Genomic DNA, 25649 nt, shown 5'->3' on the forward strand with positions numbered 1-25649 from the left:
GGTCTTTGAGGAACCTCCATATTGTTTTCCTCAGTGGCTGGACCAATTTACATTCTCACCAACAGTGTAGGAAAGTTTCCCTTCCACTACAACACCACCAAGATTTATCATTTTTTTGTATTTTTTAAGCTTTGCCATTTTGACTGGGGTTGGGTGGTTTCTCGTGGTTTTAATCTACATCTCCCTTATGATGAGGGATGTTGAGCATTTCCTCATATGCATTTTGGTTGTATGTATGTCTTCCTTGGAGAGTTTTTTATTTAACTCATTTTCCCATCTTTTAATGGGTTAATCATTTTTAGGGGCCTAAGCCTTTCGTGTTCTCTGTATATTGTGGTTATCAGTTCCTTATCTGAGGCATAGTTTACAAAAATATTCCCCCATTCTGAGAGTTGTCGATTCACATAATTACTGTATCCTTGGCAGTGCAGAAACTTCTTCATTCAGAATCTGCTGGAGTTAATGACTTATTCTTCTTTCATTTTCACTTCTTGTGCTTCTTAGACTTCTCTCCAAACTCTGCCTTAGAGCTTTTCTCTTCTGTGTCAGCCTTGTGTTTCTGTTTCTGTTTGCTGGATTTTTTATGCTTCTTTTTCTTTTTGTGTCAGTGAGACTTTCCAGATCATTCTTTCTTGCTAGGAAGGCTTCTTCCTGTGTGTCTCTGACCCATAGCTGCCCCCTGGCTTCTGCTTGTTCAGGCTGCTACAGGCAGACCCTGAAGCAGGGGCGTCCACTTTTCCTCCTAAATGAATCTATTACATTTTCCCCCTCTTCTTTGATATTATTTAGCCCACTAGAGTCAAGGCCTTGTAGACTATCCTTTGAAATGCTTCCTACATCCTTTGGTTTTTCTGTTCCTTTAGCTCTGTTATCTTTGTTCCTTGAAAGTTTAAAGTCAAAGTATAAAGGGTTACGACTGTATGAAATGGAGGGTTCTGCCTTGGCGAAAATGAGTAGTACTGATGGCCACTGGAGGGCAGTGCTTTCATCTTTGCTCAAAACTGGAAAGAAAGGACTAGTAGGATGTTTGGGTCCCTCCTGGCTTTCTTTTTCTGCTGGGGTGGCCTGAGAGTTTTCTTTAGAAGGGTTAGACACACACATTTGCATCTCTGAAGTCTTCTGACTGGGACTCTCTGAACCCTACTCATTTACACCCTCTCCTGAGGACTTTTTTTGTCTCAGCCTTGCTTCCAACTCTGAGGGCGCAACCACACTGGCTTCCTTCTGCTCAGAGACTTCACTGTCTTTTCTGCTCCTCATCTTGCCATTGCCTTGACACAGCGTTTTGATTTGGGAGAGCTGCTTGTTTTGCTTTCTGGGGCATTCTTCAGGGGTGTGCTATTATCACCTTCCATGTGCTCACTGGTTTTCATAGAGTAGAAAGGGAAAATTAGAAAATTGGTGGGGGTGTGATGTAGCGGTAATAACCTGGCTCTGTAGCCCCAGCTCCTTCGCACTTCATCCTTTTTAACTTGGATAATGTTGAAGCAAAGACCGTCCATCCTGAGGGTTTTCATCCTCTTTTTACCATCAAGATTACCATCAGAGGTAAAGTCTTTTTACAAGCAAAATGAGAAATAGTGATTGACTGTTTAAAAAAAAATTAGAATAATAATAATAATGATTGGGAAAAACAGAAAACATATTTATTGAATGATGAAGTGGGGAGATAATTGTCTCTGTATTGACTGACATGCATGGCATTCCCTTTTCACAAAGCAATGTAATACACTGTAAAGTTATATGTAATCCAATGTAACATAAAGAAGATTATGATGATAAAAAAAAAAAAAGATTACCATCAGAGTCTCCAATCTTTTGCAGTCCTTGGTCAGATCCCTTCTCATCAGGTTTTGTTCCATCTTTGGGATTCCCTTCCTCTGAATAGTCCTTGAAAACTGATGCATTGATTCAAGTTTGACAGGAACCTTCTTAACAAAAAAAAAAAAAAAGGGCACTTCCAATTTTTTTTTTTTTGGAGGTTTTCGCTATAAGGGCCTTCCTCTGAATAGTCCTTGAAAACTGATGCATTGATTCAAGTTTGACAGGAACCTTCTTAACAAAAAAAAAAAAAAAAAAGGGCACTTCCAATTTTTTTTTTTTGAGAGGTTTTCGCTATAGGGCGCGTGAGCTCGCCAGACAGACAGAGAGAGACATAGAGACAGAAAGCAAGAAATCACCCCTGACACTTCCAATTTTTGTAATGGTGTCCCCAGATTATTCTTAATGCTAAACTAATGTCTTGGGAGGGTAATCCAGGAGCCTGTGCCAGTCTGGTGGTACTGGTGATCTGTACTGTGGTAAAAGGACCTCCTTTATCTGCGGAGAAATCAGATCCCAGGCCACAAGTGGCAGAGGCACCTGAGCCACTGTTTCTAGCTGATTCATCCTTATCATCATCTCCACCTTCTTCATCTACAGCCACTGCAGTTGGTCTGGACATGGGACCATTTCCAGGTGCACATTCAACTTGTTTTCTTTGCTCTGTCAACTTATGTAGCTGCCTAAGGGCTTTTTCTTGTTTCTTCTCATCCTTGTGGGATCTTGAAGAGACGTTTCAAGCAAACTCTCTCTGCTTGAGATCTTTTAATCTCTGCTTGTATGCATGTCAAATTCCTGATGTTTCTGATACTGCTTATCACAGAGTTCACAGTAAAAATTGCCTCTAAAGACTTCCAAGGTTTTGACAATTGGTTTCTCTTTGTCAACACAATCCTTGTACTTTTGTCTCAGTTCTGTGTCTTCTTTTTCCACTTCTAGGACACGGTGCCATTCGGCAGCATCTTCAGCATAATCAAGCTCCATTTCCACATGACCATGCCCACGACATCATACTTCACAATATTGGAATGGGATCTGTTCCCCCAGGAGAGATTTTCCCAATCCCTTGCCCAGCCTCCACCCATGTTTCTGGAATAAGTGGTGTCCAATATTCTCCGATTCTATGGGCTTGTCAAGTGATGTTTGTTCTATTCCAAATGTCCTTCTTCATACTGATCAAAGTGATTACCCTGAAAGTCTCGGTCCTCGTTGAAGTGGGAGAAGCGATCTACCATTTTGCTGCCTTCACTCCTTCTAGGAATGGAAATTTAATCACAAAATAAGAAAGGACTGGAACAACTCCATGTCAGGCGTGTGTCAGGAAGTGGATAGTATATGTATGTGTGTGTGTGTGCTGGGGGGATACTGAGAATTTCCATCTTTGATGGTAGTCGACACTCAGACAGAGACTGAGTGTTTTTCCACAGGGTCATTGGTGGGGCTTCTTATGCTGGGGCTCAGAAAGAGCTTAAGGGACAGGAGACTTGAGTTTGTGGCTCAAGATTGCCCAGTTAAGTGGGCTAATCTCTTTTGGTTACATTTTAGTAAGAGGGTCTGTCAGTCTTACTTCCCACTTTTTTGCATTACATGGAGGCGATATCGTCGAAGAAGAAATGGTGAGTGAAACAATCTCTGCCATCTCAGCCAGCATTCAGATTTTCACCTAGGTAGGACACTTTGTAAGGCATAAAACCTGCCCTCTTCACAATGTTTCCTCTATCCAAGGAGTAGTTTGGGTGGCGAACATTCATGACTGGCCAGCAGGTCTGCTGGCTACTGCTATTTTTATAGTAAAGGTGTTCCAGGCCTTCGGCAGATTCATTCCAGTGTGGGTATCTGGCTTTTGGAGTAAGTATGGAGTAGAGTTGGAGAAGGAAGACAGAACTGAGTGGTAGAGAGACGACTGCAGAGGAGAAGGAAATGTCATAGTGGAAAAATGTTAGAGTCAAACAGAGCCAGGTCCAAATCCTAGGACTCTAATTACGTGGCCTTGAGAAAGTCACTTTTCTTTTCTTCAAGGCATCTCTTACTGGGTTGGAGTGAGGAGTAAATGAGAAGGGGCCATGTACTTTTCTTTTCCCAGAATAAGCAAAGAAGTGACTCTTTGGAACCTATGAAGTGCCCTTGCAGACTGGTCTTTCCCCCAGGTGAGGGAAACTGAGGGCCATAGGATCAGTGGTTTCCATAATTCTTGCGCATTCTGACCAGCACAGGGATTCTGCCCAACCCATCAATGAGTGTTAATAAGAGCAACCCCACCCCCAACGTCCTGGAGCAGAGCTCCTCTCCTCCAGCCATCCACCATCACCAAGGGAAGATGTAAAGAAGGCCCTGGACAAGACAATCCAAGACAAACTAGCTGAGACAGTGAGAGAAAAAAGTGACCAGTGGCAGCTTCTGTCAAGAAGATGTCAGAAGTAGCCTACCCACAAAGAGGGTAGGCATTAGCAAGCAGACTATAAAACTAAAAAGAATTGTGCCACCCCTAGAGAAGCAAAGCGACATTGTTTTGGTTCTGAGAATAATACACATGAAATAACGTGGACTCAGCTCTGGAAGCACACCAGAACATGATGCTGCTGGGCAAGCTGAGGTCACAGTTTGGTTAGATGCCAGCCCACCCTGAGAGCTGGAGGCTGAGGCACGCCTATAGTCACAGCTACTTAAGAGGCTGAGGCAGGAAAATCACAACATAGCAAGACCCAAGCTAAAGTAATGAAAAAATATTTTTAATGGGGAAAAATCATCACAAGCAACTGACCAAAATGTGAGTGAGGACAAAGTCTTTGAAGCATTAATCTCTTCAGTGCTTGAGAGCCTGTCTTGACTCTGTTGACACTATTTTTCTCTGAAACCCTCCCCCTCTCTTGTGCCCAGGCAGTCTTCCTTCACCTCCCCCCACATGATGGGTCCCCTGGTTCCATCCTCTGCCATCTCTTCTTACAGCACACATGTCCCGCAGGCAACCTCCTCCACTGCTCTGCTTCAAACGGAGTCCCAGTTTCTACCTCCCCGGTTCAAGCCTCCTGACTGAGCTCCAGCCCCAAAGGCCCAGTTTTTGGTGGGCATCTTTACTCAACTATCCTTCAAGTACTATACAAAAAGACATGTCACCTTCCATCACTAGCCTGCATCTCCTCCTGGTCACCCCTCTGGGGACATAGTAGCATCATACACTAAACCGTACAGGTAGAAATCTTCCACGTTCTCTGGCCCTCGCTTCCTGCTTCCCTGTGCTCACCAAGTCTCCTGATTCTTTCTCCTGTATTTGTCTTCTAGATCTGTCAGCAGGAAAAACAGAAAGACCAGCTAAAGCAATAGAAAATGATACTCTCTCTCTGGAGGCTACAAGACTGCCATCAATGTGTTGGCAGGTAGGCTTCCTCGGAGGCCTCTTTGTCTTATAGATAGATGGCCACCTTCTCCTGAGTCTTCATATGCTCTTCCCTCTGTATCTGTCTATGACCAAATTTTCCTCCCCTTTTCTAAGGACACCCATTATATTAGATTAGGGTACATTCTGATGACCTTATTTTTAACTTAATTACTTCTTTAAAAGGCTTATCTCCAAATACAGTCACATTCTGAGTCATAGGAGGTTAGGACCTCAATTTGGGGGAGAGGGGCCTGCAGGTGATATGGTGGTTACATTACCAGATTCCCACATGGCTGACTGCAGTTCAAGTCCCAGACCTGGTGACTTGAAACTCACGCTGCGTATGTGTGCATGTGTGCCCAAGATTTCGGGACGAGAATGGAGAATGGAGGAGAAGGGATTACGGCATGATCATCTTCCCTGTTTCCTCCTTTTCCCTACCACTGTGTCTGTCTTTCCCTCTCTCCAGAGAGTGCATGCACCCTATGGCAAAAATCTTTAAAAAATAGGACAAAAAATAATTTGGGGGATAGAATCAGAGCACTCCTTTGTGCCTCCCAAATCTGTCCCTTCTTTCTGTCCCTCATACTATTACCTACATTCTATCACTCATCATTTCCCATTCGAATTAAATGATTAGTCTCCTCCTTCATTGACCTGTCTCCAGTCTGCCCCACATATGTGCTAATCCACCCGTTTCTACTAGAGTGATTTTTCTAAAATGCAGATCTGATTAAAATGGCTTCTCTGTTTAAAATGACCAGTAGTTCTCCAGTGCCTGTGGTCAGGCTTCTGCGAGCCTCTCCAGATTGTTTTCCTTATGTCCCCACTTTCACCCTGTGGACCAGCCGTGCTGCGCTGCTTTGGGTTTCTCTAAAATGCCATCCTCTTCCAAGCCTTTACACATGTTGTTCTCTCTGCCTGGAGCCTATTCCTGCCTTTTTCTTGTTTTATATAAAAATCTGTAGGAAACTTTCCCAGCCATCTCCATCTGGCAGGTGCCACACTCTGGGCTCCCATGTGAACTTGGTGCTGACTTCTGTGTTCCTGAATCGTGACAATTTACTTGTGTGCCTCCTTCATTAGACATACCTTAAAAATAGAAAGTGTCTTACCCATCTTTGTATTTCACACCAACATAAGGCAAACACTCAGTAAGCAATCACTAAATGTTTGTTGAATAAATGTACATTTTTTTTCTCTAACAGTACACAGTTATAGCCCTATTTCCTATTTATGTATGTATCTCATTGCTAGGCTGTGAGCTCCCGGAGGATTAAAAACTATGCCTCGTTCATCTTTTTTGTCACCAGGTCCTAGCACCAAGTCAGATGTAAAAAGAACTCAGTAACATTTGATGGATGGGTGAGTAGGGATCAACTTAGGATGTGATCAATCAAACATTTTCTGGACAAGACATCTTGTGAACTGGATTGATGCTAGTAGAGGCAGGAGAAAACAAATTGCATTTGAAAAAGAGGAACAATTTAGGATTAGGCAAAAGGTAAAGCAGATGCATGAAACGAAACCTTTCTTCTCCTTGTTGATCTTGGGGAAGAAAGACACTGATTTAATGTATCTGGAACCAAAAGTTCTTCTCATGAATTTCTTTCTTTCTTTCTTTCTTTCTTTCTTTCTTTCTTTCTTTCTTTCTTTCTTTCTTTCTTTCTTTCTTTTTTTTTTTCTTTTTTCATTTAAACAAAACAAAACAAAACAAAGAAAGAAACACTTCAACAGCCCAGTTACCTGAAGCTGTAATTTCTCGTTGTGAGTGTACATTTTCCTCTGCAGCAGGCCCGGGCATCACAGCATGTCTTGGCTGTGACAGGAACAGCACCCATATCTGAGGGGACTTAAAAAAGTTTCAGGTAAATGGAGTTTAAAGTATGAGTTTATTTTGGTGCGAAAAATAAAAATCCATGCATCATTGTTTTTCATGACACACATTTCCATGAACTTTTTGAGGACCCTATGTCTATGTGGGGCTTCACACTTTTCAAAAAAGGCCCTGAGCATTGGGAGCAGCAGTTAGCGTAATGGCTATGTCGCTGGACTCCCATGTAGTTGACCGTAGTTTGCATCCTGGACCCGGTGGCTTAAAACTCACGCAGGGCGCATGTGCGTGCATGCCCAAGATCCCGAGAGGAGAATGGAGGAGAAGGGATTGCGGCGTGGCCATTCCCCCTGGGGGGTGATTTCTCGCTTTCTGTCTCTCTGTCTCTGTCTGTCTGGCAAGTGCCCACGCCCTAGAGCAAAAAACAAAAAACAAAAAAACAAAAACAAAAAAGCCCTGAGCACATGTGTCCTTAACCCTATGAAGTGAGTTTTACAAGTGAGAACCAGAACCTCAGAAATTAAAGAATTTGATCAAGGCCAGATAATTTGCATTTCTCTAGGTCTTAACCTGTGTATATAATGGGGTTATAGTAATGGAAATTATGAAGATTCACCAACTATTGAACCTACCTTCTAAAGAAGAACCTCTAGCCCATCTAATAAGTTTTACCTTTGAAACTCTCAGGACATATAGGAAGGTTCTCAGAAAAGCAAACTGTGGAAGACTCCCTCTGAAGGAATCTGTCTTCCTGTATCCCAGCCCATGTGCTGTCCCTACTTACACACGCTGAGCTCGACCTCAGGGATTAGCCAGTGCAAGGCAAGCAGAGCTTGAAACATCCTCGTTTATGTATCTGGACTGCCCTCTCTGGCTGCTGAGGACTCTTCTGCCTCCATGTGCAAAAGCTTATGGAACACAGATTTCTTTCTTTCTTTCTTTCTTTCTTTCTTTTTTTTTTTCTTTTTTTTTTTAAACAAAACAAAACAAAACAAAGAAAGAAACACTTCAACAGCCCAGTTACCTGAAGCTGTAATTTCTCGTTGTGAGTGTACATTTTCCTCTGCAGCAGGCCCGGGCATCACAGCATGTCTTGGCTGTGACAGGAACAGCACCCATATCTGAGGGGACTTAAAAAAGTTTCAGGTAAATGGAGTTTAAAGTATGAGTTTATTTTGGTGCGAAAAATAAAAATCCATGCATCATTGTTTTTCATGACACACATTTCCATGAACTTTTTGAGGACCCTATGTCTATGTGGGGCTTCACACTTTTCAAAAAAGGCCCTGAGCATTGGGAGCAGCAGTTAGCGTAATGGCTATGTCGCTGGACTCCCATGTAGTTGACCGTAGTTTGCATCCTGGACCCGGTGGCTTAAAACTCACGCAGGGCGCATGTGCGTGCATGCCCAAGATCCCGAGAGGAGAATGGAGGAGAAGGGATTGCGGCGTGGCCATTCCCCCTGGGGGGTGATTTCTCGCTTTCTGTCTCTCTGTCTCTGTCTGTCTGGCAAGTGCCCACGCCCTAGAGCAAAAAACAAAAAACAAAAAAACAAAAACAAAAAAGCCCTGAGCACATGTGTCCTTAACCCTATGAAGTGAGTTTTACAAGTGAGAACCAGAACCTCAGAAATTAAAGAATTTGATCAAGGCCAGATAATTTGCATTTCTCTAGGTCTTAACCTGTGTATATAATGGGGTTATAGTAATGGAAATTATGAAGATTCACCAACTATTGAACCTACCTTCTAAAGAAGAACCTCTAGCCCATCTAATAAGTTTTACCTTTGAAACTCTCAGGACATATAGGAAGGTTCTCAGAAAAGCAAACTGTGGAAGACTCCCTCTGAAGGAATCTGTCTTCCTGTATCCCAGCCCATGTGCTGTCCCTACTTACACACGCTGAGCTCGACCTCAGGGATTAGCCAGTGCAAGGCAAGCAGAGCTTGAAACATCCTCGTTTATGTATCTGGACTGCCCTCTCTGGCTGCTGAGGACTCTTCTGCCTCCATGTGCAAAAGCTTATGGAACACAGATGAGCCATCTTGGCTGAGATCCCTTTATCAATAAGTTCCCAGATGACCTCACAGCCACAGGAATGGCCTCAGGTGAAGAGAAGAATCCCCGGGGAACCAGCAGTTAGCGTAATGGCTATGTCGCTGGACTCCCACGTAGTCGACCGCGGTTCGCGTCCCAGACCCGGTGGCTTAAAACTCACGCTGGGCATGTGTGCGTGTGTGCCCAAGATCCCGAGAGGAGAATGGAGGAGAAGGGATTGCGGCATGACCATTCTACCCTGGGGGGTGATTTCTCGCTTTCTGTCTCTATGTCTCTCTCTGGCTGGCGAGCGCACGCACCCTATAGCGAAAATCTCTCCAAAAAAAAAAGAGAGAAGAATACCCCAGCTGAGTCCATCCCGAGACCCATAGAATTATGAACAGGTGAAATAGTTGTTTTAAGCCATTATGTTTTAGAGTGGCTTGTTACATAAGCAACAAGTGATTGGTACACGGTCCTTTCACTTACTCTTCTCCACGTTTCTCTTAGAAGGTCACTGCCTCAGAAGCCTTTCAGATGACATTCTCTCTCTCTCTTTTTTTTTTTTTTTTTGAGAGGTTTTTGCTATAGGGCACGTGCCCTTGCCAGAAAGACAGAGACAGAGAGACAGAAAGTGAAAAATCACCCCAAGGGGGAATGGCCACACAGCAATCCCTTCTCCTCCATTCTCCTCTTGGAATCTTGGGCACGCATGTACACGCACCCAGCTTGAGTTTAAGTTACTGGGCCCAGACTCAAACCATGGTCGACCGTGGGAGTCCAGCGACATAGCCATTATACCAACTGCTGGTCCCCAGATGACCTTTTTAAAAACTTTTAATTTGTTTTAAAAATTTTTATGTATTTTTATTTATTAATTTTAATTATTATTTATACACTTAATCACTATACATCATTTAGAGTGTAAAGAGACTTTACTCAGTGCGACACACACCTCAGTCCAGCCCAGTCGAGAACATACGCATGTCCTCATCAACAAATAATAGACCATATCCCAGATGACATTCTTACCATCAACTAATGGGCCTGCTAAGTCAACCCTGAAATGTACAACAAAAACGCTGTGATGCTTCCAAGTTGACGTAGTGTTCCATAAAGCTCCTAGTGTGCTCAGACATGATACACACGTGCACACACTAATGCCTCACAGTTTACCATCAACTTTGTTGTTGAATCCACCTGTGGAAAGCTGGCGAGGTCCTCCCTGCTGAAAGTAAATACCATACCCACATCTCCATACCTTTAGATCACAATTTCAGATTTTCTTCTAGACATAAGTACGATCTAGGCCCCACTCTGAGAAACAGCTTGTCGTTAACAGGAATTTGAAATCTTAAGATACTCTGCTAAAGGAGGAGTGATCTTACAGTAGTCAGCAAAGCATGAAAGAGCGGACCTTGTAGTCTTATTATAGAAAACTTCAAAAGGCTCATTGAAAGGGATACTGACATCTAGTAAAATATTTAAAGCACTTTCGTTTTGCCTGAGACTTTGACTTTTTTCTTCAAGTTACCAGTGCTTCCTTCATAGGGAAGGGCTGATTGCTGTGTCACTGGTTAGGATGGGGGCCAATTTCTGAGCAGATATCATGCCTCCTCTCCATTCCCCTCTCTCTGACCTTTAGCCCAAAGTCTTCAGGCATGAATTCCTGGCTGCTCTGCCCATCAGCTCACTAGTGCATAAGGTTGGGTGACCCGCCTATTGTTACAACTAATCAGAATGCACTGTAGCCTTGGTGCAATCCCTGGTCAGCTGACACCAAATTCCATATTGCTTCCAGCCCACATTCATGGAAGACGTTGCTAATCAATAATGAGTCTTACTTTCCTGCTAGTCTGGATCTTTCTTGCTCTAGAAACCCTTTCAAAATGACATCTCAGAAGCCTCTAGTAAGCAACCAGAGATGGTCTCTGTTTTATTAGTTTGCTAGGGCAGTTGTAACAAAGTACCAGGGACTGAGTGGCTTAAACGGCATTTAATGGATGGCACATAGTTCTGGAAACTAGAAAGTTGACAGTGTTAGTTTCTGCTCAGGCTTCTCTCCTGGGTTTGTTGATGGCCATCTTCTCCCCATGTTTTTTTTCATATCATATTCCCTCTATGTGTCTGTCTCTATGTTCAAATTTTCCCGTTTTATAAGGACGCCAGTCATACTGGACTAGGACCCATCCAAATGACCTTGAAGTTATGTTTTTAAGTACTGAGGAGGATTAGAATCTCTCTCACTCTTTTTTTTTTTTTTTTTTTTTTTCTAGAGAGATTTTTGCTGTAGGGTACATGAGCTCACCAGAGAGACAGAGAAACAGAAAGCAAGAAATCAACCCCCAGGGGGGATGGCCATGCTGCAATCCCTTCTCCTCCATTCCTTTCAGGATCTTGGGTACACACACACACACATGCAGCCAGTGTGAGATTTAACCATTGGGTCCAGAACTCGAACCACGGTTGACAATGTGGGAGTCCAGTGATGTAACCATTACATCATCTGCTGGTCCCTAGAAGATATCTTTGAGAGGGTGCAATGGACTTAATGTTCATGTTGCCTATGCTCAAATTTTTTTTGTTAGAATCCTGACTCTCAATTTGATGGTTTTAGGAGGTAGGCTCTTTAGAGATGATTAGGTTATGAGGGTAGAGCCTTCATATATGGGATTAGTGTCCTTATAAAATAGACCCCAGAGAGCCCTCTTACTCTTTCTTTGCCATGCAAGGATACAATGAAAAGCCATGAGTCTGCATCCCAGAAGAGGTCCCTCATCAGAGGTCCCACATCCCCTAACCATGTGGGAACCTTGACCTTGGACTTCCAGCCTCTAGAACTATGAGAAATAAATGTTCGTTGATTTTAAGTCTCTAGTCTGTAGTATTTTGTTATAGTAGTCCAAACTGATTAAGGTAATGGGACACAGTTCAACCCTTAAGAGCCCCCTGGATGAAGCCCCACTCTTCCTTTCTTTCTATACTTTGCATCCTGAATATACACATCCCTTCTTCTGGACAGAATGCAGGATCTCAAGAAGCAAGATTAGATGTGGGGCTAATTTGACTCTGACATGCAGGCCAGGAGTGATGTGCTGACTAACTTGGCAAGATGGGGTCCTCAACCTGCTTCAAGGTTCCTTGTATGTCCTTTCTCAAAACTTCACATCAACCAAAGATGGAAGAATGAAATGTTTCCAAATGTTTGCTGTTCCTCCTCAGAGGAGGATTATACATCCCTATTTCATTGATACTAGGATTGGTCATGTGATTAGCTTTAATGAGACATATGTTACTTGGAGACAAAGGTGCAAGAGGCAGTATGTGGTTGGCCATGACCCCTTTTCCTTTGTACAAGTCTGGCGATGTTCTAGATGGAGGTGGTTCATTAGCGAGGGGGCTTGGAGTAAAGCTGATGTGGAACAGAACTTACGCTGAACTGTGATGGGCATGAGCACGAACTTGAAATAAACCTCTGTGGGTAAAAGACCTGGGGTTTGGGCCAGCAGGTGGCAGGGGGTTAAGGCACTGGATCCCACATGACACTTTGAGTCCCAGTCCTGCTGATTTGAAAATCATGCCAGGTATGTGTGCTTGTGTGTCCAAAATCCTGAGAGGAGAGTGAAGGAGAAGGGATTGTGGCATGGCCATACCCCCTAGGGAGTGATTTTTCACTTTGCCTCTCCCTCTCTGGTGAGGGCACATGCCCTATAGGGGAAAAAGACCCTGGGATTTAAGAGTTTTTTGTTATTATGCAGAACTTTGTCCATCCTGACTGACATAGCATACTTCCCAAACAGAGGACTCTGCTTTAGTTAAGAATATAAATGCAGACCCAGCCCTGGCATATGCTGCTAAGATGCTGTGCTCTGTAGACAGTGACCATATGAAGTTCATAAGATGGCTTCTGCTCTGAACAGGATGCAACCTAAATACTAGGGATGGTGGCATATACCTATAAACCCAGCCACTCTGGAAGGCTGAGTTGGAGGATTATGAGCTCAAGGCTGGCTTGGACAACACAGCAAGACCCTGTCTAAAAAAGAGCCTTGCATAGCAATACTTGCACCTGCAGTCTCAGCTGGAAGACTGAGGCACAAGGATCATGACAGAGTGAGACCCCGTTTAAATAAAAGAATATAAATGTGGAGTGAACACACATATACATTCTAAACGGGCTGAAGTTTAGAGGTAATAAATGAACTCACCTAAGTACTGAAAGAAAATAGGAAGTATAGGGCCTGTAGGTGGTGTGGTGATTAGGGTGCTGGACTCTTACATGGCTGACTGCAGTTTGAGTCCCAGACCTGGTGACTTGCTTTCTCACTTTCTCTCTCTCTCTCTTTCTCCCCCCCACCTCTAGTCAAATTAAACAAACAAACAAACAAACAAATAAATAAAATAAAGTTCAATAAAATAATTATTCTTTAAAAAGAAAGAAAATAGGAATTATCTTTAGAGTGAAAAAGAGCTTTCTAAATATGACTCAAAATCTAGAGTCCATGAAAGATAAGATTGACAAATTGTATCATATAAAAATTTTAAAAACTGCATCGACAAATTACAACAAGAGAAAGAACTAAAACCCAAACAAGCAAACAAACAAATCCCATAATGCTGTAAATTGTTTGCAAAGTGGCCACAAATTCTCTTTCCTTTATTCCCATCCTTGGGTATTCCCTTCCTACCCTAGACTCCAGCCTAATGTTATTTGCATTGAACATTGGGAAAACAATGAATATGATGTAACTAGAGACTTAAAACTTTGAAGGGCTAGCAGGTGGTGTAGAGGTTAAGGTGGCCAGATCCCATATAGCTGACTTTGTGGTTCAAGTCCTGGACCCGGCGGCTTGAAAATCATGCTGGGTAAGGGACCAGCAGTTAGCATAATGGCTATGTCGCTGGACTCCCATATAGTCGACCACAGTTCATGTCCCGGACCCGGCGGCTTAAAAAACTCAAGCCGGGCGCGTGTGCGCACATGCCCAAGATCCCGAGAGGAGAATGGAGGAGAAGGGATTGCTGCGTGGCCATCCCCCCAGGGGGTGATTTCTCACTTTCTGTCTCTCTATCCCTCTCTGTCTGTCTGGTGAGCACAAATGCCGTATAGCATAAAGCATCTTAAAAAAAAAAAAAAAAGAAAGAAAATCATGCTGGGGGCATATGCACGTGTGTGTGTACCCAAAATCCCTAGAGGAAAATAGAGAAAAAGGGATTGCAGCATGGCTATCCCCCAGGGCGGTGATCTCTCTGTCTCTCCAGCAAGTGCGTGCACACTATAGCAAATGAAAAATAAATAAATAAAAAACCACCTTGGACCTGTGACCACTCTGGTTAGCTTGCTTCTGATAGCCAGACAACCAACAACCAACAGACAAGTGATGGAGGCACCCACTGCTGGCTTTAATGCAGAAGTGACCCCAACTTCCATGTCATGAAAGAGATGAACTGTCTCTGCTGAGCCCAGACCCCAGCATTGCAAGAAAATGAATGGTGGTTATTTTAAGCTGCAAAGTTTGGGGTTTGTTACACACACACACACACACACAAACTGCTTCAGTGAACAAAATCAAAAAATAATGTCAAATTAAGGTAAATATTTGTGCCCCATACCACAAACAAAGGCTTTATGTTTCTTACATATAATGTACATAATTTTTCTTATTGTGGCAGAAAGTTTATTTGCATAATTTCAATAATGTGTGTTGCATTGATTCAGAAATTGGAAATACTCATTATTGGACAGGGTTTTGACTGGAAGGTCATATCTGAAGATTAATCAGAAAACTATGGAACTAAGGTGGATCTCAAGTAAGCTAACAGAAGCTCTTAGAAAGATAGTCTGGAATCATAAATAGTTCTGCCTGGCAGAGAGGATTAGACAAGATATATGAAATAATTTTTAACATAAAATAACCTGGACTTTCCCAGCCCAGCATTGTAATCAGTAGAGATTACAAAAGAGCAACCACACCAGAGGATGATTTTGACAAACACTTTGAAGGAGGAAAAAGAGACTGATCTTTGCTAGCAGATGGTATATCACAGAATACTTGGGCAGGGCTGAATTGAGAAGGTTTATGTATGACTAGTGTGCTGGGCATTTGCTTTTCAACAATTTGAGCAACAATTTGATATGTGAATATTTTCTCAAAATTATTTAAAACCATACTGTTTCTGTTGTTATAGAGTCACAGACAAAATTATACAAAATTATAAATATTTTGAACATTATCTTTAAAATTGAGGTTTTTTTTTTTTTGAGAGGTTTTCGCTATAGGGCGCATGCGTTCGCCAGACAGACGGAGAGAGACATAGAGACAGAAAGCTAGAAATCACTCCCCCAGGGGGGATGGTCACGCCGCAATCCCTTCTCCTCCATTCTCCTCTCGGGATCCTGGGCACGCATGCACACGCGCCCAGCATGAGTTTTAAGCCACCGGGTCTGGGACGCGAACCGCAGTCAACTACGTGGGAGTCCAGCGACATAGCCATTACACTAACTGTTGGTTCCCTAAAATTGAATATTTTGAAATTTTGAAAGTTGTTTATTAAATGTCAAGAACTATGAAGTATGAGTTAAATTTTGTGGGTTTTTTTGGAGAGGTTTTTGCTATAGGGCATGTGCGCTCGCCAGACAGAGAGACAGAAAGCGAGAAATCACCCCCCAGGGGGGATGGCCATGCTGCAATCCCTTCTCTTTCATTCTCCTCTTGGGATCCTGGGCATGCACACACACGTGCCCGGCATGAGTTTAAGCCACCGGGTCCGGGACACGAACCGTGGTCAACTACGTGGGAGTCCAGCGACATAGCCATTACGTTAACTGCTGGTCCTGAGTTAAATTTTTTTGATATGTAAAGTAAATGATTTTGGAAAAATGTAAAAATAGATAAATAAATGAAAAAATATATAAACGACCAACCCTCCACTATAAAAATGGTCAAAGGTATGAACATACAGCTTACAATAAAGATAGTACAAACAGCTTTTAAAATATATGAACACATGCTCAATCTCATTCATATAAGATAAACTGACGTTAAAAGTATGTTGCAAGATTATTCTCACCTGTAAAATGGACAAACATACTATGTTGACAAGGATATGGGGAAACAGGCACTTTCATGTACTGCGAGTGGAGATGCAATCTGATACAGGGCAAAATTGTTGAAAAATAAAGCACATGTTATGACTCAGTAATTATTAATATATCCTATGAACGTACTCACAAAATGACATATACACAGGGTTATATACTATGGTACTGTTTGTAATAGCAAAGAACTGTCAATAACCTAAATGTCCGTTAATAGAAGACTAGTTGAATGAATAATGTACACTCCTATGGTGGAATACTATGCAGCTATTAAAAAGAGTAAGAAAAACAGTGTGTACTCATGTGAAAACAAATATCCAAGATGTGTTAAGAAATGAAGCGGTTGGACCAGCAGGTGGCATGGTGGTCAAGGCACTGAACTCCCACATGGCTGACCACAGTTTGAGTCCTGGATCTGGCAGCTTGCTTTTTCACTTTCCATCTCTCTCGCTCTTGCTCACTCTGTTCCTCTCTGGTCAAATTAAAATAAATAAATGAATAAATAAAATTTTTAAATAAAAAACCTGAAAAAATAGGACTAACAGATGGCGTAATGGTTATGTTGCTAGACTCCCACGTAGTTGACCACAGTTTGAGTCCCGGACCTGGTAGCTTAAACTTATGCTGGCCTCATGTGTTTGAGTGCCTAAAATCCCTAGAGGAGAATGGAGGATTATGGCATGGCCATACCTCCTGGGGGAATGATTTCTTGTTTTCTGTTTCTCTGTCTCTCTCTGTCTCTCTATGCACCCCATTGCAAAAATCTCTCTCTAAAAATAATAATAAAATGAAGGAGTGTGGTGCCAGCAGGTGGTTTAGTAGTCAAGGTGCTGGATGCCCACGTGATCAACTGCAATTTGAGCCCTGAACCTGGTAGATTGAAATTCATACTAGGCGTGTGTGTGTGTGTGTGTGTGTGTGTGTGTGTGTGCGTGCCCCAAATCCCAAGAGAATAGAGGAGAAAGGGTTGGAGCACCGCCATCTCCCCTGGGGGATGATTTCTGTTTCTCTCTTTCTGTCTGTGACAAGCGTACGAGCCCTATAGCAAAAATCTCTCTCCCTGAAAAAAAAAAAAAGAAGGGATAAAAGTGAATTAGTGATGACTAGTGGAAGAGAAGAAAAGAGAGGAGAGGAAGTGACAGAAAGTGCCCAAGTTTGCCAAGAAGTACGTATATACACGTTTAGATTTGCTTCTAGGTGCATGAAGTGATTTGGACACATTGTTCACGAATTTTTTAAAGACTTCTTGCAGATGAGAGACCTGGGCATCAATAGGCAGTGATCAATAAATCATCTATGTGCCGTGTATCATGTACCTCAGAGGGTACAACTATAAGAGCCAGTCGCTACTTTGGGACCAGCAGTTAGCGTAATGGCTGTGTTGCTGGACTCCCATGTGATCGACCACAGCTCGAGTCCTGGACCCAGTGGCTTAAACTCACGCCCGGTGCGTGTGTGCGTGCCCAAGATCCTGAGAAGAGATTGGAGGATAAGGTATTGTGGCGTGGCCATCCCCCCTGGGGGGTGATTTCTCGCTTTCTGTCTCTTTGTCTCTTTCCAGCGAGTGCATGCACCCTATACCAAAAACCTCTCCAAAATAAAGAGTCAGTTGCTACTTTTAGGAAGCTTAAGTTTCATACGGAAGTTATTTAAGCACATAAAAGAAAATAACTACTGGGTTGTCAGAAAAGTCATGCTGACTTTTCTGAAAACTCAGTATATTTTGAATCAGCTACACTGCAGATCAAAAACTGCCCAGGCCCAGGTGTGGTGGCACACAGACACTGCCAGTGCTTGGGAGACTGAAAGCTGCATGGGAGGCTCAGGTTCAGTGCCCAGGCCAACCTGAACACAGTGGGTGTGTCTGCACACTCCTGTAATCCTAGCTAATTGAGAGGCTGGCTAGGAGGATGGTGACAGTGATATCCTGTCAAAAATACCTATCTCTGTTTTTCTTCTTTCTGTTTCTTTCCCTCTCACTCTCTTTCTCTCTTATGTGGAGGGAATAAACAAACAAAGTAAAAGCTGCCCACCTAGGAAGGAAGCGAGAAAGATACATGAAGAAAGTTAGAGGCGGAGAAAAGACAGGTTGGAATGGTAGCTCGGCAGCCTTCCTTAGTGAAGCAACATCTGCCACTGTAAGCATTTACGAAGGATTATAAAAGTAGGACGACTCCCTCAACCCTCTTTGACTGTTTCCATAGTTCCTGGATTGGTGGCATCAGAAGAATCTTTGGCTAATTCGGATGTTCTCTGTGACTTCCTCTCTCCTCCTTGCTCTCTCCCACTAGTCATCACCATTGAACTTTTACCCCAGTTTGCCCCCCATCAGACCTCTTGCTCCCACATCCCATAACTCCTCCCTCACCAAAACCAAAACCAAAACCAAAAAAGCAGGCTATCTATCATTTTAGACTCATGAGGCATTCTGGGATTGGGGCTTCCTGCAGAGGTGCAATCAGTAATGCTAGGGTCTGAAAGGGAAGAGAGGTTGACAGCAGTTGGTCCTGTTGTGTCTGCTTCCAACCACTCCATGCAGGGGCTACTCAAGCAGACATGGGGGAAAGGGATGTGGAAGAAGAACTGACATTCTGCTATTTCAGCAGCACCAAAGTTTCCTTCACACACTCTCAGGCTGTGGGAGGAATGAGGATCATGGATTAGTGCTGGTCAACAGCAGGCTATAAACTCTGTTCAGAAGTACCCAAGGCCCCCTAAGGCCACTTTTGTCTCCCAAGTCTGTTATTCACACAGCATTGGCCACAGTGTTCAAAAGCATGAAGCAGGTAATACCACATCCCTGCTAAAAAAACTCTAATAGTTTCCCATTGCAACTAGATTATTATCTAGTGAGGTTCGCATCCATTTGTACCTTGCCTACCAAGTCATCCACTGCATACTCCCATTTCCCTATCTGTAAAATGCAAATAAACATGGCTGGTTGACCCATAAGGAGTAGTCAGATTTTTAGAAAAACAAAAGTATTTTCTACTAATTATTACATACTTAAACCAATAGGTTACTAATGTCTATTCCACCCACAACCATAACAGTTGTGTAACTTTCTATCTGTTCTAGTACTTGCTGCCTTTTACCCATTAATAATATTTGGAATTGAATGTAATTCAGCAGACTTTCGTTCCACCCAAGTTTCATCATGAAAATGGCATTTTGGAGGATCCTGAAAAATAGAATAATAGAAAATCGTCATGTGTACTTGGTCCCTGCCAGAACTTGTAGCCACTCTTGAACCATTTGAATTCCCATAATAATGACTAAAACATTCACATAGCCGACACCCAAGGATTCGTGGTTATGTGGCCTACTACTGGGAAAAACTGTCTCTCTTCACTAGTTAAAAGCCATCATATTTGGAATAAATAATAAATATTTACCTGCCTCTAAGTTCCTTGAAGCCTGCAATCATACTTTGTTTAATTTCATTTATGCTCTTGTTGTACCTTCCTGGCCTAACGGTGTCATTTCCCATCATGGCTCTGATTCCAGGCTGGTCAAATACTGTGGTAACCATTGCTGGCATCCAGTTCTCATCCTGGACCCTGATCTGGTCACAAAATATCCTGACATTCCAAGCTTAAGTCTGAGGTCCCCATTGAATAATCAAAGGAATCTAGTTGCTAAAGAAATGCTGACTCAATTTCTACTATAGTGGATATGAGGGAGACTATTTTAGAAACATAACAGGAAGTTGCTATTCAATTTAATTAGGTTAGACAAACAGAAAGCAATTAACTGTCGGGAAAACACTAAACCCAAGTTGGAACTTTAAGCTGAAACCATGGTTTCAAGTGACTGTTGCTCTCTTGTCTTAGAATATTTCCTTTTTCCTTCAGAGCCAAGGCTGATGACCTCTGCCAGAGACTTGTAAATCATCCTCTTACCCCAACAATAAAGCCCATAGTTTATTTCTCTGCTTACCATTCATGAACCACAGAAAAAACAGACTCTAAGCTAACTCAACTACTGTTGTCTTTCTTTGAAGTGATTACAATTACATAAGAGCCAGCACTTAACTCAGCAATGGGGTTGGCCAGTGGTTCCTGTTGTCATTAATTACAGAAGAGGGAAAGCAGACATCCTGTAAGGAGACTGGACAAAAATTTAAGCAATCATTTAAGAGATCTAGGGTCTGTGAGTTCATGGTCAGGTTTCAGCTCACACTGATCTGCTGTGTGACCTTGAGGAAGCCCCTTTTCCTTTCTGTGCCTCCCTTTCTTCATGCGTAGGTTTACACTAGTTGATGAGCTGTACATCTACTTGTTTCAAAACTTTTTAAACCGGAGACCCAGCTACTATTCCACTCACTGGCTTATCTTCAGGAAGGTGTAGCCTTTTCTGTAAATGTTACACTTCATTTCTCAAATAGAATGGATGGTTTTGTAGTTTGGATGATTGGATTTACTGGCTCATTACAGATTTAAAAATAGAACAAGTCACATAGACCGCCTACAAGTTACCCCCTGAGGCTGATAGAATTGGCAGGCAAAGAAGCCCTGCTTTCCTCTGTCAATGATTTGACAATGCACCGGTTGTATGAAAGTTATGGGATTCATGTGCAATCAAGACTTCAGACTTTAAGTATCAGAATATAGAGGAGAAAGGATTGTTGATCCTAAGGCTTGTAATTTCCTGCATCTGAGCCCTTGATCCATTACCTGTTTGCCTGCTGACTTCCCTCCCTTCCACTCTGCCCAGCAGAATGTTAACCCTTTTTGAAGGCCTCAAAAGCCTCTTCCATGTTGCTTTCCTCAATCCTTCCCTCTCATTCTCCTAGCTAGTAGGTTCCTTCCTCCTTCCTCCCTCTCTCAGCACTCATTTGTGCTATACCTATGAGTTAGAACATCCTTCTTTGTTCCATGGATGTCTATGCCTATGTTTCATTCTTTTTCTTGACAGCAGGGCACAATATCTGTAACATCATATCCCTAATAGCACCCAGACAAAAATTTGCCAATAGTCAGCAAATTGATGAATAAGCAGATGGAGGGTTTTGGGCATGAAAAGTCACTGAACTAGATCTGCTTTCCTTTGTTCTTGCAATGTTTTGGATACTCATGATATTTCTTTTTTTGGGGGGAGGTTAAAATATATGTTATACATTCTATCACTATACATCACTACAGCTTGTAAAATTACTTACCCAACATGAATGCACTTTATACCAGTCCAGTTGAAGATACCATACACGTTATTATCAGCCTTCAGTCCTCCATTTCTGTGTCCCCTGAATGTCTTGCCTCTCTATTTTTCTCCTTGATTCCTTTCCTCTCACTCTTCCTGATATACCATCCTCTTTTTTATTTTTAAGGTTTTGCCACAGGGTATGTGTGCTTCCTGGAGAGAGACAGAGACAGAAACAGAGAGAAGGAAAATGAGAAATCACACTTCGGGGGGATAGCCATGCTGTAATCCCTTTTCCTCCATTTTTCCTTTTGGGATTTTGGAAACTCACAAGAATGTGCCTTTGAAAGTGTGAATTTCAAGCCTCCAGGTCCGGGACTTAGCACGTGGGAGTCCGGTGCCTTAACCACCACATCACCTGCTGGCCCTATCTATTATGTTTTTGAAACAGTAAATTCAATAAAGTTTATCTGTTTAATCACCTTATTGGGTGCTTAAATAGACACTGTACAGTGCTAACTAGATCCCCATTCACAAAAGAAGGGGTTATTTTTTCAGCTCCTGGGAGTACTGTGGGCAGAAAGCCCTTGGTGGTCAGCCCACTACACAGTTGCTTAGTTAAAGAAAGCCCTTTCTCCAAAGTCATGCCCCCTTCCTAGAAAACCTACAAGAATGTCCAATCTAAGTTTATAAAGGTTTAGGGTCCCTCACTCAAGTTTGGCACAATTATAAAGGTCCATTTCAGCTTTAGATATTTCTTTGGGGTTGGCAGAGGCATTCATTAAGACTGTATCATAGCTTCTTCCTTTTCCCAATGCTATTTCCTTCTCTTTTCTTTTGTTGCTGTTGATCTCAAGAGCACCCTCCTAATTCAAGTCATTCATGACAGTTTCCACAAAGAGTCTGTTTCCCAGGGAACTCAGCCTGCTACAAGTGCATACTCTGTGCCAGGTACTACCCTAGGTAGTGGAGTTAGAATGGTGAAGACCAGGTCCCTGACTTTATGTAGCATACAGTCTATTAGGAGACAGACAATACACTTGTAATAAGTTAAAGAGGGTTAGAAAGGGATTATGGGGAGAAGAAGAGAGTTGGAAACTGACTTAGGAATCAGGGAGGAATGCTATTCTTATGAAGAAGCTGAGGAGAGTTTACTGGTGGGAAAACTGAATAAAATGAAGAAAATAAAATAAATTGGAAAAGAATATTCTGGTCAATGGAAATAAGAGCTTCGAAGACTTAGGCTAAAAGAATCACAAGGAGAATGGTAGCCTTTGAGAAATCAGAGAGTCAGATCATGTAGAGCTTTGTGTCAAATGTTCTATACTCTGTACTGTAAAGAATTCATAGGTATTGCATTTCAGACTACATTGGATCCTCTTGCTGGTCTCAGACCTGAATGTTGACAACTTCTTTGCATCCGGGAGGCTGCTCCCAGCGACTCTGCAGCCAATACCATGTCACAAAACTAATGTATTGAATTACATCATAAACACTATTGATACCATTTGGATTACCATGAGAAAAAGAGAAAGAAGGAAAGCCCAGAGGCTCATGAACATTCAAAGAAAGCAAAAAAGATGATTGGTCTTAAGGCTAAGCTTTATCATAAACAGCGCCATGCTGAGAAAATACAAATGAAAAAGATTATCAAGATGCATGAAAAGAGGAACACCAAACAAAGGAATGGTGGAAAGACACAAGGAGCAGTACCTGCCTATCTGTTGGACAGAGAAGGACAGTCCCAAGCTAAAGTACGTTCCAATATGATTAAACAAAAACGGAAAGAGAAAGTGGGAAAATGGGAAGTCCCTCTATCCAAAGTTTGATCCCAGGGAGAAACAGAAATACTAAAAGTTATTTGAATAGGAAAGAGAAAAAAGAAGATATGGAAGAAGATGGTTACAAAAGTCTGCTTTGTTGGAGATGGATTTACTAGAAAACCACCTAAATATGAAAATTCATTAGGCCAATGGGCTTACATTTAAGAAAGCCCACGTAACACATCCTGAACTGAAAGCCACCTTTTGCCTGTCAGTACTTGGTGTAAAGAAGAATCCCTCATCCCTACTATATACAACTTTGGGTGTTATCACCAAAGGTACTGTCATTGAGGTGAACATGAGAGAGTTGGGTCTTGTGACACAAGGAGGCAAGGTTATTTGGGGGAAATATGCCCATGTTACCAACAGTCCTGAAAACGATGGATGCATAAATGCTGTCTTACTGGTTTGATAGCAGTTGCATACAAGTAACTGCTTGTAATTTTTGAAGATAATACACCAATCTGGAAAACCATCATGACTGATGTTTCTGAATATAGTCAGTCTTACATGTCTGCAGTCATCAAAAGATTATTTATTAAATTGTACAAAAACATTAAAGTGGCCTGTTGTTTTTTTAAAAAAAGGATTAATAGATATTTATTATAGTATTTAAAACAATAAAATAATAAATAAATAAAATTTTAAAAGCAGGCCAAATAGTGACCAAGAAAAGAGTGTACCATTAACCAAAGGTTTTATTTTATACTCTAAAATTTAGAAGGGAGATGTTTACTCCAAATCCCAAAGGAAATGTTGGCTACATGAGTCTTCTTTTTTTCTTCCTTTTTTAGTTTGCTGTAAAGTGCTTTCACTTGCCAGAGAGAGGCAGAGAGAGGGAAACAGAAAGTAAGAAATCACCCCCCGGGTGGGCCTGGCCACATTGCAATTCCTTCTCCTCCATTCTCCATTCTCTTCTTGGGATTTTGGGCATGCATACACATGCACCAGCATATTTTTCAAGTCACCAGGTCCAGGACTCATCAGCCCTGTGGGATCCAGCTGCTTTAACCTCCACACCATCTGCTGGCCCAGAATACATGAGTCCTGAATTTAGGGACTTGAGAATCATTGATATGGAGATAGAACATGAAACATGGATCGAGTATGACAGAAAACAGACATCTGGGAGGAAAAACTGAAAGATCCCAACATTAAGAATTTGGAGAGCAACGTTGGAACCGGTAAATGTGACTAAGAATGAGGGGCTGTTGAAGAAAGGGAAGCTGGAGAGTTGATTCACTAGTCAAATGATGCTGACAAGGTCTAAGAATTGGATTTGGCAAAATGGAAGTCATTGGTGATCTGAGAGGAGCAGTTTTAGAGCAAAGTAAAACTGGAATGAGATCAAGAGTAACTAAGAGGATAGGAAGAGAACAGAGTGAGTACATGAACAATGCTCTTGTGTCTCTTGCTACAGTACAAAAGGGTGCACAGAAATGGGTGGTAGAAATGATATGGAGTCAAGGGAAAGACAATTTGAGGCAGGAGATATTATTCTTTAGTGAATATTTATTGAACACCTACTAATTGCTAAGTAACAATTACTTAGCAAAACTAGGTGAAAAAAACTAGGACACAAAACTAGGTGCTAAGAAAAGAGTAGTAAACTCCTATAGTAGGTGATTTGGGCGCTTGCACCCACCCAAAGGCAGCTCTGTGGATAGATCTGTGTAGGTTGCCAGCACTCTACCTCAGGCATACTTTTAGAGCAGGAGTCCCCAACCCCTGGCCACAGACCAATACTGGTCTGTTGACTGTTGCCTCCCCAACTCTGACCCACAGTCAGGGGTGGGCAGTGGGGCAATGAGTGAGGCTTGTCTGTGTTTGCAGCCACTCCCCATCACTAGCACTGTTGCCTCCTGTCAGATCAGTGGTGGTACTGGATTCCCATGGGAACACAAATTGAATTGTTGTGTGGTTGTTTCATTACATATTGCAATGTGGTAGTGGTAAAAATGGGGTGCATCGTGGATGTAGTGCACTTGGGTCATCAGAAGACCCCCACCCTACCCCCACCCTTGCCATTGATGGAGGGATTGTCTTCTACAAGATAGATGCCTGGTGCCAGAAAGGTTAGGGACCACTGCTTTAGAGCATCTCTTTGCTTTTCTTCCTCAGAACTTCCCCCAAGATATGTCTATTTGCTGATAGAAACTATCCAGTTGAGAGGAAAAAATTAATGATGCAGGGGAGAGAAGAGTTACAAAGCAGGAGAGGATGAAATCCAGTGCATATCTGAGAGGGCTAGCCTTGGATAGGAGCTGAGACAAGCTGTCCTTTATGATAAGTGGGAAGGTTGCAAATGGGCTGGATGACTTTGTATTTGGAGAATGTGGATGTTCTCTTCAGGGTAACTATTTTCTCAGTGAAATAAGTAGCAAGGTCAACCAGGCAGTGTGAATTGTGGTGAAAAATTTTGAGATCTGTAGAAAGAAGAGAACATGTACGGGCCAGTGAGTGGTGTGGTGGTTAAGGCACTAGAATTCCCACATGGCCGACCACAGTTTGAGTCCTG

At 42.4% G+C, this 25649-nt stretch overlaps 1 pseudogene; it reads right to left on the reverse strand.

Annotated features, from left to right (window-relative positions):
• Nucleotides 1–439: 439 nt before the first annotated feature.
• Nucleotides 440–3056, reverse strand: LOC102488904 (G patch domain-containing protein 8-like; annotated as a pseudogene).
• Between the last annotated feature and the right edge of the window lie 22593 nt (nt 3057–25649).

This window comes from Tupaia chinensis, unplaced genomic scaffold (genome assembly GCF_000334495.1).
Source record: "Tupaia chinensis unplaced genomic scaffold, TupChi_1.0 Scaffold138517_1, whole genome shotgun sequence".
Lineage (NCBI taxonomy): Eukaryota > Metazoa > Chordata > Mammalia > Scandentia > Tupaiidae > Tupaia > Tupaia belangeri.